Source organism: Peromyscus eremicus, chromosome 9 (assembly GCF_949786415.1).
Source record: "Peromyscus eremicus chromosome 9, PerEre_H2_v1, whole genome shotgun sequence".
In the NCBI taxonomy this organism is placed as follows: Eukaryota; Metazoa; Chordata; class Mammalia; order Rodentia; family Cricetidae; genus Peromyscus; species Peromyscus eremicus.
In genome coordinates this window covers 98,025,862-98,038,963 of record NC_081425.1, presented here as the reverse complement: position 1 = coordinate 98,038,963, position 13,102 = coordinate 98,025,862, and the positions used below count along the sequence as shown (strand labels likewise).

At 35.3% G+C, this 13,102-nt stretch overlaps 1 long non-coding RNA gene across 2 annotated transcripts in view; it reads left to right on the top strand.

The window, feature by feature from the left end:
- The window catches only part of LOC131920155 (uncharacterized), a 61,757-nt gene extending 50,893 nt beyond the window's left edge, over positions 1-10,864 (top strand). For both annotated transcript variants that reach the window (XR_009381520.1, XR_009381521.1), the window contains exon 3: positions 10,596-10,864. This is a non-coding gene — a long non-coding RNA (uncharacterized LOC131920155). The remainder of the gene's footprint in view (positions 1-10,595) is intronic.
- The last annotated feature ends 2,238 nt before the right edge of the window (positions 10,865-13,102 follow it).

The window sequence follows — 13,102 nt, the reverse complement described above, 5'->3', positions numbered from 1 at the left end:
TCACTAATTTTTTTTTACATTTCCCTAGATTTCTTTAAAGTATTTATTCTTCTGTAAGGACCTCTATCATCTTTATGTTTCTTGGGCTTCAGCTCTGTTCGAATATTCAGGGCCTGCTGTGGTAAGTTTGATGGGCTTTTGTGGAGACATGTTTTCCTGGATATTATTGATTGTTTTTTGTTTGTTTGTTTGTTTTTATTGATGGTGTCTAGGCATCTGGGCTTGGACGACAATAGTTCTAGGTTCTGTCTTTGTTGGGTGGGTGTTTTGTTCCTTGGTTTCTGTTTTCTGTCTGGTTTTTAGTAGACTGTAGTAACTGTATGTTGCATGATAAGAAATTGTTGTGGCCCTAATAGCTGTGGCCACTTTGGGTTACAGGTACATTGTGTTTCTGAGTATTGGAAGCTGACACTTTGGCATGGGGATAGGTTAGGAGTTTGAGGGGATTTACAGGAGAGAGGAGAGCAGAGTATTCCACCAGTACCTGCTTATATAGTCTTCTTGGAATATGGGTAGAAAGAGTGAATAGAGGTTACCCAAGAAGGTCTGTTACAGAGCTAGGGTGAGACTGGGGAATTGAATCTTGAGGAAAGAAAGGAGAGGTCAGTATCTGCAGTCAGCCTCCCTGCTTCCCTGGCAGGAGTCTTCTTAAGTATTTTTCATACAGAAAGCATTCACTGTGGTGAGCTAATTAATTCCTCTTGAAAATGGTATTTATTTTTGTAAAAGTAAGGCAAAATGCTATCACAGTCAGTGAACTGCTTATGAAGTTATAATATATGGTTTACACACTCTTGAATCCATTTCCACTATCTTTTACTTGATGAAATGTTTCTTTCATCAGCAACATTTAATCTATGCCTTACTTGCATCTATTTCTCAAGAACGTGTGTGTACTTGTGTCCTTGTTCAGGAGATACCTTTCAAGATATCAAGATCTGAAAATCCAAAGTTTTAAGGAAGAATGAGCAGAAATGACTTTTATATCCAGCTGTGTCATTTCCATCTTTGAATAGAAATGAACTGGATTCAGAGAGATTTTTCTGGACTGGGAAGCTGAAACATTACACAAACTATGTAGGATATAATGAAGGACTTTAAAAAAAACATAGAAATAGCTGTATTTCCTTCAACTTGTCTTTTAATATTTGTTTAGTATTTTCTGTGTTCAAGCTGTTACACAAAAGTGCCATAAATGTAGTAACTAACTTGATTATGACAACAACCATATTAAGGTTACTTTTACTATTCTCTTTTAAATATGAGCAGATAACAGTTAAATAACTTTTCTCAGTTCTCATAGCTAGTTAATAGTGGACACAGGATTTAAGATCAGGTAGTTTGACTCTAGAAACATGGCTCACATGCACGACGCAGATTTTCTTAGGATTTGTTATCACTGGAACCACAAAGGAAATGCATTCTTATGGGTAATGATGCTGCCAAAAAAGTGTACAGGCCTGAATAACTAAGCTTAGAATAAACAGATATTATTAGATGTGGGAAAGAACGTGGACATGAGGTGAAAACGGCTCAACAAATAATTTCTTTGTTGAAAATTAGAAAATCCTTCCAGGTTCAAGTGTTACAAACATTTGCAAATCGACTTTCATTGATATGCACATTCTGATTCATCCCCTTTCACCCTTGCTGCTATTCTTAAAGCATTTCCAAATGTCACATAACTTCATTAAAGAATATTTTCATATATTTGCCTGGGAGATAGCTCATTGGCTAAAATGCTTGCTATACAAACATGAAGACAGGAGGTCGTTTTCCCAGAACCCACATAAAAGCCAGACACATGTGGTGGCCCTGTGTGATCCCAGATCTCTGGAGGCAGAGGCAGGGGATCTTGGGGGAATGCTGGGTAGGCCGGACTAGCTAGAATCAGTGATCTCCAGGTTCATCAAATGCTCTGTTTCAATAAAGTAGAGAGTCTTCTAAAAGGCATTTGATGTCAAACTTAGCCTCATACACATGCCCACACACAACTAAGCAGTCATATGCATATGCATATCATATACACATATATACGCAAACATTTTTTTCTGTATAAAAGCTAAAATTGTCCACTATTAAGCTAAAAGCTAAATAGTCCCTTAGAAACATAATTGTAATACCATCATTACACCTAAAATAAATAAGTCCTTAGATTCAGAAAATATACCATAATAGTTCAAATTTATCTCATTTAATCTGAAAATATTGATCTGTTCACAGCAGGATATGAACCCAACTACAGAATCCATTTGTTTCCCTTTGATTTAAGGTCTCAGCTAGACTCTACGAAGTTAGGATTACTCAAGTGCTGTGGAGATAGCATGTTTTCTACCCAGTCAAGATACTCTAGTATACGCTATATGCTGGGAAGGGGGTTGCTTTCACAGATTTGAAGAGCCCATGGGCAACATAGAGGAGTTCCAACTAGTAGATAATTTGCTAGTCAATCACAGTGAGGAATCTATTTTTTAAAATTCTCAAATCTTAATCAATGAAAAACCAAGTTTTAGGCCATCAAAGAGGAAGATGTCTGTCAGTAATGGGGTCAGATTGCAAAAGTTGCCAGAAGCCCAGGACGAAATGACGTGAAACCAGAGGTTATTAAGAAACCATGCTGAGGCCAAGGTAGTGGAGAAAGTATGAAGGCAGCCTTGGAATATGGACTACACAAGCCAGTACTTGAAATTGTTTAACAAATGCACAATGGATGCGAATCTCCTAAGGGCTCAGAGAAAGAGCTGGAGATGAGAGTCAATGAAAGGGAAAAATCTCAGGTCTCCTTAGGTAAGGTAGCATCCTTTCTCATATGCTTCTGGTGTCTAAATACACACAGGCTCAGAAGGTAGAGGTGGATAAATCTGTTTCAGAGATTTGCTGAAGTCAGATAGTGTAGGGTCTGAGGTGTTTGTGGAGGAGCTTTGGGTTCTTTTTACTGAATTAGATTAAAGCAATGCTCGGCCTCACTTTCAGGTGTCTAAAATCTCCATGTGTGAATTTATCTCTCAGGTCTGTCAACTGTGCTTCCAGATGTAAATCCATCCAGTTCCCCTGGAGACTGCGCCGCTGCATTTGCTCTCTATTGACAACCAGCTGCAAATATCACAGTCTGCATTCATGACCTTTTGTGCTCTATCTTCTTCCAGACTCTTGTCCCAGATCCTTCTATTTCTCTGAACTGTGCAATATCTGGCTACACCACTGAGCTAGGGTGAGGACATTTTTTACTTGTGTAGTCACTTCTCAAATACTCCTCTTTCATCTAACAATCCAAGTCTTGATTGTCCCTCAGTCTCAGTTCTCAAGTGTCGTGGTGTGTGTGTGTGTGTGTGTGTGTGTGTGTGTGTGTGTATGTGTATTAAGGTTTTCAATGAAAGGACAATTTGTCATTGTTCAAAGGCTCACTTAACACTTAACATCAATATTAAACATGTGCTATGTGGCAACCTTGTCCTGTGTACCAGAAGAACATCAACAGTGCAATTACAAACAAACAAAAAACAAAAAGCGAAAAAAGTCTGCCATCCAAAAGATTTAAACAGATACCTCCTCAAAGAAGATAAACAAGTGATCAGCAATGTAGAGTCCCACAAAGGTTTCCTAGTAAGAATTTACTCAGGGTTCGAGAATCTGAGCTTCCTTTATCCAACGGGGCTGCATGAGGGGATGATTTGACCACCGGCATGGTTACCAGGTGTTTGGAAGTGTCTACACTTGACTGTGCGGTATGCTTTTGATCTAGCAAGGGGGAGGTCTTTTGCCCCACCCCTTGGCATTGTTATGAAAAGCTCTTTTGAAGAGGTAGAGGTTCTGGTGGTCCTCCTGAAGCTATCATGTGTTTCTTTCTTTCTTCTTTTCCCTATCTTCCTATCTAAAAGTTTGTTACCCCTCTCTATCTCACAGAAACCCTTTTAAAAGGTGGGAGCTGGCCTTCTACACAAGCAGCACATAAAACAATTCTCAATTTTATTATTCAGAGAAGTACAAATCAAAACTGTGAGTTTGATGTACTTCATGATGATTAGGTTAGCTATTTAAAAAGCCCCAATTAAATAAGCATTTGCAAGTATGTAGAGAGATTAGAATCACTTTCCAATTAAATAAGAGTGTGAAAAACAATGGAAAGCCTTTGGTATTTTTGTAAAAGTTGGAAATAGGATTACTATATGGTCTACCTATTCTTCTCCTAAGTATATTTACAAACAAATTGAAAATAATTTGTTTGACCCAAGGGGCTTTTTGTTTGTTTGTTTGTTTGTTTGTTTGTTTTGAGACAGGATTTCTTTATGTAGTCCTGGCTGTCCTGGAACTAGTTCTATAGACCAGGCTGGTCTCAAGTTCACAGAGATTGGACTGCCTCTTCCTCTTGAATGCTGTAATTAAAGGTGTGCACCACCACTGCCCAGCTTCTAAGGGGGCTCTTACAAACCTGTGGCCATAGTATTTGTTTATAAAGGCAACAATGGAAACAAACCAAGTGTCCACTTAGTAACAACTGAATAAATCAAAAGCAGACTACCCATACAATGCATTATTCTCCATCCGTAGAGAAATGAATGACAATATGATATAGGCTACAACATGGATAATTCTTGAAAATATTATGCAGTATGAAAGAAGGAAGACATAAAATGACATTCTGTGTGTACAAGCTGCTGTGGAATGCCGTTCTGTATGCTGTGAATGTGTGTTGCTCTGATTGGTTGATAAATATAGCTGTGTGGCCAATGGTGAGGCAGAATAAGGTTAGTTGGTACATTCTAACTGGAGAGATAGGAGAGAAAAAAAGAGTAGAGAGATGCTGCTAGCCGCTGCCAGGAGAAGCAAGATATAAGGTACCAATAAGCCATAAGGCACGTGGCAATGTATAGCTTTATAAAAATTGGTTAATATAAGGTGTAAGAACTAGCTAGAGAGAAGCCTGAGCTATTAGGCCATATAGTTTTAAAATAATATAAGCCTCTGTGTGTTTATTTGGGTCTGAGAGGCTGCAGACTGGGATGGACACAAGAAAACTTCCAACAAGCTATGGATAAAAGGCAAGTCCATCAAGACAGAAAGTAGGGTGGTGATTTTGCAAATGATGTATTAAAAAAGTGCAAAAAAAAGTGGTGATATGTTCTCAGTGCCATGGCATGGCTTACAAAATGTCAGGAATAGAGATTTGGTTATGTGTATTTTACTGCAATAAAAATAAACAAAATCCAAAATATGAATAAATATGAGGTATATCCAGTTGTAGACACATATATCATTGCATACGTTAAATTATACGTAATTGCATATAGAGCACAGCTGAGATTAGTAGTTTCTATTGCTGCTGTATATATGTTGTCTTCTATATGTTGAGCACGTTGCTGAGGTGCAACAAAAGTGTCCATCCATCATTTCAATTTCATGTTGTAAGAATAATAATGTAGAAAGGAGAGTGTGTTTGTCTTCCTAAGAGGCACATTTAAAAAGACTTGAAATTATATTTTATTCATATATGTTGCCCTGGAATCAGTGAAGTATTATTATGATTTATAAAAGTTGCAATTGACTCTAAGCCCAGAAAAGACTTAAGTTGTTAAGTAAACCAATAAGCAGCAACTTGATAGGACATTGTGTCCCAATAAATTATGAACACTCTGAAGACTGCAAGGAAGCTTAAATGTGGAGAGTGATTTTTTTTTTGAGGTGGTTGTGGAGACTTTTTGAATTTTACTATTAATGAGCTGTATTATTTCTGTAATTAACACTTATTCAAATATTAAGAAATAGAAAATGATTGGTTTAAAATTTATTTGTAATAAAGAAACAAGCCTATTAAGTCCTTGAATGAATATAATGAACCAGATATTCTAATTGCAAGCTGAACATGAACTTATTTGGCCTGAGTCAACAATGTATTAATGAGCAATAATAACTGCCTGGATAAATAGAACAGAAATAATTGAAGACAAAATTAATAATTAAATAATTTAAACAGAAAGTAATGCGGGCTATCTTTTTTTAAAAGAGATACCTCATTGAAAACTAAAGAAATGACATTTTGATAAAATGTATCTTTTAAATTAACTAATTCTATGAGAACTGCCTCACTGACAAATCTTGTCTTTAAAAAATTCATTTTTTAGATCAAGAAAACTTTGAAGAGTAGAATAACCCATTTTCTTTAATTTTGTATTTGAACTCACAAGGACAACTTCTAAAATAGCAGTTTGCATATCCTTCCAATATGCTTTTTTGCCCCACTTTTTTTTCAATACTGTCTTTGTCTACATATAACATATTTTTTCAGAAGAGTGATACAATGTATTTTTCCTTAACTATTATGTATTGATATAACATTTATAATTTCTCCTCATCCATTTTTCTTGAATTCCAATGTTATTTTATTTGGTAAAGATTCATTTTTAATTATGTGTATGTGTTTATGTTTGACTGTTGGTGAGTGCATGTGCCCATAAAGTAGAGGGCTGAAGTCACAGTGATTGTAAATTACCGGATGCCTGTGCTGGGAACTGAACTCAGGTTCTCTGCAAAATCAGTATACATTTCTAACCACTGAGCCATCTCTCTAGACCTGAAATCTAATGTTATTTTAATTATAATGTTTTAGATTAGGAGACAGTAATGCTCCTCCTAATGCAGAAGACAGCAAAGTAATAAAATAGATTCTGCTTGGTTATTTGTTTTTTTTAATCAAATCAAATTGGAAGATGTGAGCATTGAGCTGGCACAGCAGCCAGAACTAGAAAGGCCCCATCCACAAGATGCACCCTAGGATAAACAACTTTCCCATAGGACACTGTAAATCTCTCAAGACATCTCCAATCTTGGAATGGGCAGAAGGATGAGGAGTTAGGCAAAAGACCAATATACGAGGTGAGGAGACAAATCCATTTTCAGGAATGTCATGGACAATTAGACCAAATTATACTCGAGGGCTGCCAAAATGATGAAGAACTAGGGGGATAAGATCTGAAAGAAAAGACAATTTCAGAGGGATGGTACTTAGCACAACTTTATATCTTTAGTCACTTGAATTTAAGGTTCAAAGGGTTAGAAGCTAAATGGCTGAAAGCAAAGGAACCACAAAAATACAGAAATTTTCTCATGGTAGGAGGGAGACATGCTGTGGAATAATGCTTTTGTACACTGGTTTAATAAACCACTAATTGGCTAGTAGCCAGGCAGGAAGTATCGGCGGGACAAGCAGAGAAGAGAATTCTGGGACTTGGGTCTGAACAGCTGTGGACCTGGTAGAACACAGAAAAACTTTCAACTACAGTGACAGATCTTTGAATTCAGACTCAGCAAAAAGGAACAGAAAGAATTTCCCATCAATAGCTGCTTGCAACCATTAACAGACTAAGTCTGAATGTATTAAAATGACTCATTGCTCTACTGCCATCTAGAGGACTGGAGTAAATATTTCTTCAGAATAGCATCCATATACATTATACAAAATTTACATTCTACTAGAAACACAACAGAGGAATGAGTGTTATGAAGTAAAGTAACCAACAGTTTTATTGCTGCTTCTAAGGCCTGTACCACAGAAATGAATTCATACCTAGTATTGTAAACCTAGTCAAAAGCCATGGCCGGGGAGGTCACAGGCTCTGGGTTGAAGGTGCTTACTACTGGAGTTTGCTAAATGGTCATGTTGTTAAACCACATTTTTATTTCATAAATTTTTTTCTTTCTTGTTTTCTTTTAAGTTTATTTTATTTATTCATTTTTAATATTTTCCTCTACTTAACTTTTTGAATTTAGGTTTTATTGCTTTTTATTTCCTTACTTCAGAGAGTTAATTTTAGGATTTTATTGTTTCAAGAATATTAGCATTTAGTAATAGAAAGTTTTTCTCTTAAGTGTTTACTTAGATATCTGTCTGAGATTTTCTGATATTATATTTTCTTTTTCATTCATCTCTTTGCATTTTCTAATTTTCTTTCCATTTTAAACTCCAATGGTTATTAAGAACTGTGTCATTAACTTTTTTTTTTTTTTTTTTTTTTTTTTTTTTTTTTTTTTTTTTGAGAGAGGGTTTCTTTGTGTAGGTTTGGAGCCTGTTCTGGAACTCACTTTGTAGACCAGGCTAGCCTTGAACTCACAGAAATCGGCCTGCTTCTGCCTCCTGAGCGCTGGGATTAAAGACATACACCACCACTGCCAGATGCTATTAATTTGTTATATATTTGAATTACCTGGTTTTGTCCTTGATGATTATTTTAATTTAAATTGTTAAAGAATATAGTTTTAATGACTTTAATATTTTGTATATATACATGCATATATTTAATTTAGTGTGTTAGATGTGTGTGTGAGTGCAGATATGCACATACCATATCCCACATGTGAATGTCAAAGGACAACTCTGTAGACTCAATTCTCTCCCTCCAGAGTGGAATCTAGGGATTGAACTCAGATCTTCAGACTTGTACAGCAAGCTCTTTTAGCTGTTGAGCCATCTCAATGGTCTCAACATCTTCATTAAGTTTGAAGCTTATTTTATGGTCTGACAGTAGTCTGTCCTGGGAGAACAGTCCCTGCTCACTTGACAAAAGCAGATGGACTTGGCACTGACGGTTGCCTTGTGTGTGTCCACAGAGATACCTCCTTCATGCTGCTGTCCAGGCCTTTACTTGTTCATCTGGGTAGTTTTTCTTATTAGTCTCTTAAAGGATCTGTCTTTTAAAGTCATATTGAAAATTGACAGTAAATAAAAAGGGATTTTCAAAACTCCACAAAACATTTGTATAAAAAATTAGATGTTAAAGACTTTTGGAAATCCAACATAAACATGAAATTATTGGAGAGGATACGTAAACAGAAAGCAATGTTTAGTGAAAATTTTAGTACACTTGCTTTATTACTGCAGAATGTCAAGGTTATAAAAGTATACCATTCCATCTGTGGCTGACAATTAAGGAAATGTTACATCAACTACAAATTTTGCTTTCTGACCTTCTAGGAATCATATCAATATGGAATTTGTCTTCATCTTATATATATGTATATATGTCTATAATTGTACATTATTTATAGAACTCTGAAAATTAAATCAATAGTTTCAAATTTGATTTTAGAAAATTTAGCTAGGAACTCCACTTACTGAGTACTATTTTGAGTAGAACTGTCTGGCCAACTGGGCTTTAGTTCAATATAATAACAGAGTTGGCTGCCCTAATGACTTTCTGAGACAATTCTCATAATCAAAACTTTCTAATTAAGCAGAAAGTAATTAGTAAATTTAATTCAATGTGTACTAGTATAAATTTTGAAGCAACAAAGGCAAAATAGTACCCCAGAAGAAGGAGATGTCATTAGTGCACATACTTCTTTAGGGCTACTAAGTGAACAGCTGACATTTAGAAAATGCTGAAAGTTGATTTAACTTTGGCAGGAACATTTTCTCAAGTTGAAAGGTTTTGACCAGAGAAATGTCATCATGGAGAATTTTTTCTCTACAAAGGTTTTCCTTTAGTTTGGGTGACAGATAAATCATTCAACTATCCCCTGCCTCAAGATATCAAAACATCCACATCCACACACCATTTAAAATTATGCAATCTTTAACCACAGTATTACTAACACAAATTCCACTCTTTCTCCTTGCAAAGATGACTAGGGAATTCCATGCATTGCTCATGTTATCATTTAATGATTTTCTCTATTTGTTTCCAAAAGAAGGTCTATTAACAACAAAACCAGAATATAGTAACAGTACTCATTTATCTATTCAGTCAATCAAACATCACTTACACACACACACACACACACACACACACACACACACACACTACAGAGTGATGAGACATAGAATGTGTTTTCATGGATGACATCCAGAAGAATCTGTCTTATCAGGCCAGTATATGTACTTTCCCTGACTGGAAATACAGATCCCAGAAGGATTTAATTAAACATAGTGCATTTGAAAATTTATTGAGCTTGATAATAAACAGATTGATGGAAGAAAGACCAGAAAAACAAATATTGGTTTAGAAGTGATGCATTATATAAAAAAATTTTTGAAAAATGATCGTTTTCCTTACTAGAAGGTTAGGGACAGGTGAGGTAGATGTGCGGGTGGATGGATGCTGGATTTCCACATGGAAGGCTTGGCACAAAGCAACTGTTACTTGACATATTTTTCACTTCCTTGCCTGGTAATGTTTTTTCCTATCCCACACTTCCCTTGACCATGAAAGCTAACATTCAGAACACCTACAGTAATATTCTTATATGTGACTAGGTAGAGGTAGTGAAGTTTGGAATGAATGAGTGTGTAATCAAATAATTTCTGCAATTATACTTATTCTATGAATTATTTTATCGATAAAACACAGTAAGCTTTTATGTTTCTTTGTAAATGGAATACCTAAGTCAGAATTTAGGCATTTCTTAATCATTTTCCTTAATAAAATTTGGTGGTGAAATTTCACTTCATTTTCTAAAAGATAAGAGAATGTAGAGATAATGATAGTGTGTGTGTGTGTGTGTGTGTGTGTGTGTGTGTGTGTGTGTGTGTGTTGGTCAGGGTAAATTGTGGAAAGAGGAAAGTATTTTAAAATATTTGCAATTATTTTCTTTTCTTGAGACAGGTTTTCACAACGGAGCCCAGCCTGGCTGTTCACTTTCAATCTATTGGACTCTCTCTTCAACTGCTGGAGATACCGCTGTGTACCACATTGCCCCCAAAACCTGTATGTGTTTTCTAGCAATATGGCAAATAAGCTAAATATCTGATTAAAAGACTTAAAAGCTGAAGGAAAGAAAAGAAGAGATTTTAAGCTTAAAATTTTGGCCACAAATTAAAGCACTTCATGGGTTAGAGCTAATTTAAAATAAAATTTCTGGGAGTTGAAATGAGCATTCTTGGTATTTCCTGAAAACATTGAACTTAAGGATGACCTTAGTACACTGGTGACTTAATCAAAGTCTAGACAAACACTTCAGATGGAAAGCCTATTAAAAGATCATTACTAAATGATAGCAAACAAATAAATGGTTAAAACAGATAGAACATGAGGTTGTGAGACGGCTCTGCAATAAGAGTGCATTATTTGATTCCTTATTTTAGTGCATGTTCTCACGGAGACGCGAATTCTTTAGAGCAGACTTTTTCCCCTCTTTTAATCACCTCTAGTGATACTATTTAAGATGTTGCCAAATAAGAGAAGGTTGTTCAGAATGTCTTTCTTTCACAGTGTTCAAATAATTTTTTAAGTATAAGAAAGAAATCAGAAGTTTCAGATAATTTAATTAACAAGTTTTAGCATCATGATGGAATGAAATTCAGCTTTAAATAGTTCTTTCAGTAATAAATAAACAAAAATATTAGAAACATTTCTATATTATATTATACTTACAAATATTCTGTATTTTATTGGAAAGTATTTTCTCTGAATTCCCACATTTAAAAACTGGAGTGCAATGTTTCCTGTAGCAAAAGAGTAACACGTGTTAATCTGAATATACTGAACAACAAATTTAACTCCAAAGTGAAGGGAAGTAGGGATTTTGTTTTGTTTTTCAGATAAACTAAAGATGAAACTATTCATTGAAAAATCACCACTGAAATAATCATTGATGAAATTCTTCAGGTGTGAGAAAAATAACATCAGAAGGAAATTCTGATTTCACAAAGAACACTAGATGTGATATTTAAGTGGGTACACATTTACTGTATTTGTCATCTTTTGTAAATGTTGCCAATGCCAAAGTGAAACCTGTGACAGAAATGGCATGAAAAAAAGAAGAGAGAAATGATGAGACATGTTTTAAAATTCTTTTACTATAGAATACCAATACAGAAAAGACTCATTAGATAAAGTGATTATACACACACACACACACACACACACACACACACACACACACACACATATGTAAAGCTAAGAAGTCTAACACACATATATGTGCATATATACATATATATATAATTCATCTTAACATATATCACAAATAAATATATAGCATTAAGATAGCCAAAATAATTAGATTCTAGCAACTTCAAATTCATGCAACAGAAATAGTAGAAATGAAATAGAGAAGAGGAAATGCAACACCCTTCTAGAGGATACCTCAGTTAGAAGAAAATATAGTGCATTTAGACACAAGCAATGAAGTACACCCAGTAACCATTTAGAAAAGTTCACTGGATGAGGGCAGAGTGACCTTCCTTTTAGCCATCAAAAGAACATTTATCAAGATTGACAAGATGCATAACCATTTAAAAGATGATACAATGTTAGTTTTCCATTAAAAAGGAATTGAAATAACAATCATTTGGAGAATTGGTGAATTATTTAAACTTTTAAAAAATATACTTTATAAAAATATATGTGTATATATATATGTGTGTTTTAGTGTATGCCATGTATATACAGGTGCCTGTAGAAGCCAGAAAAGGAAGCCAGACCCCTTGGAGCTGGAGAGACAAGCTGTTGTGAGTAGCTGACATGATTACTGGGAACCAAACTGGGGTCCTCCAGAACAGGAGCAAGTGTTCTTAACTGCCAAGTCATCTCTGCAAACAAACCAAATAATTTAGAAGTAAAGGAAACTCCTTAGTAACCTACTGGTCAATGAAACGAATCAAATGACTTCTTAAAACATGGTTGAACGTAATTAAAACATGGCATTTCAAAAGTTGAGGAAATTGGCCAAAGCAGTACCTAGAAACTATTCCTGGATTGATTTCTATTATAAAGAAGTTCTTCAAGTAAATGGTTATTGAGAGCTGATGGTAGTAAAAGTCCATGGAGTACACAGCAGTGACAACTAGAGTTCAGAAGGTCAACCTATCAGGGTTCTGTTAGAGGACACCATCACGCAAGGCCTTATGGAATTACTGCCTTTTGAATGAACTGGCTATTTCTTCTTGTAAACTTCTTGTGCAATAACAGCTATGATTCTCCCCATTTACCATGCATCTCCACGTTACATGTACATGTAATCTCACAATTGCATCTCAGTCTTGGGTACAACTTTCCCTATACATTTGAGATATTTGGATAACTGTCCCCAGCTGTGTTTATTTTTCATTAACATAAATCTGGCCAGAGCCATTCTCCAGACAAAGGTATTTCAGCTGAGATACCTTTTT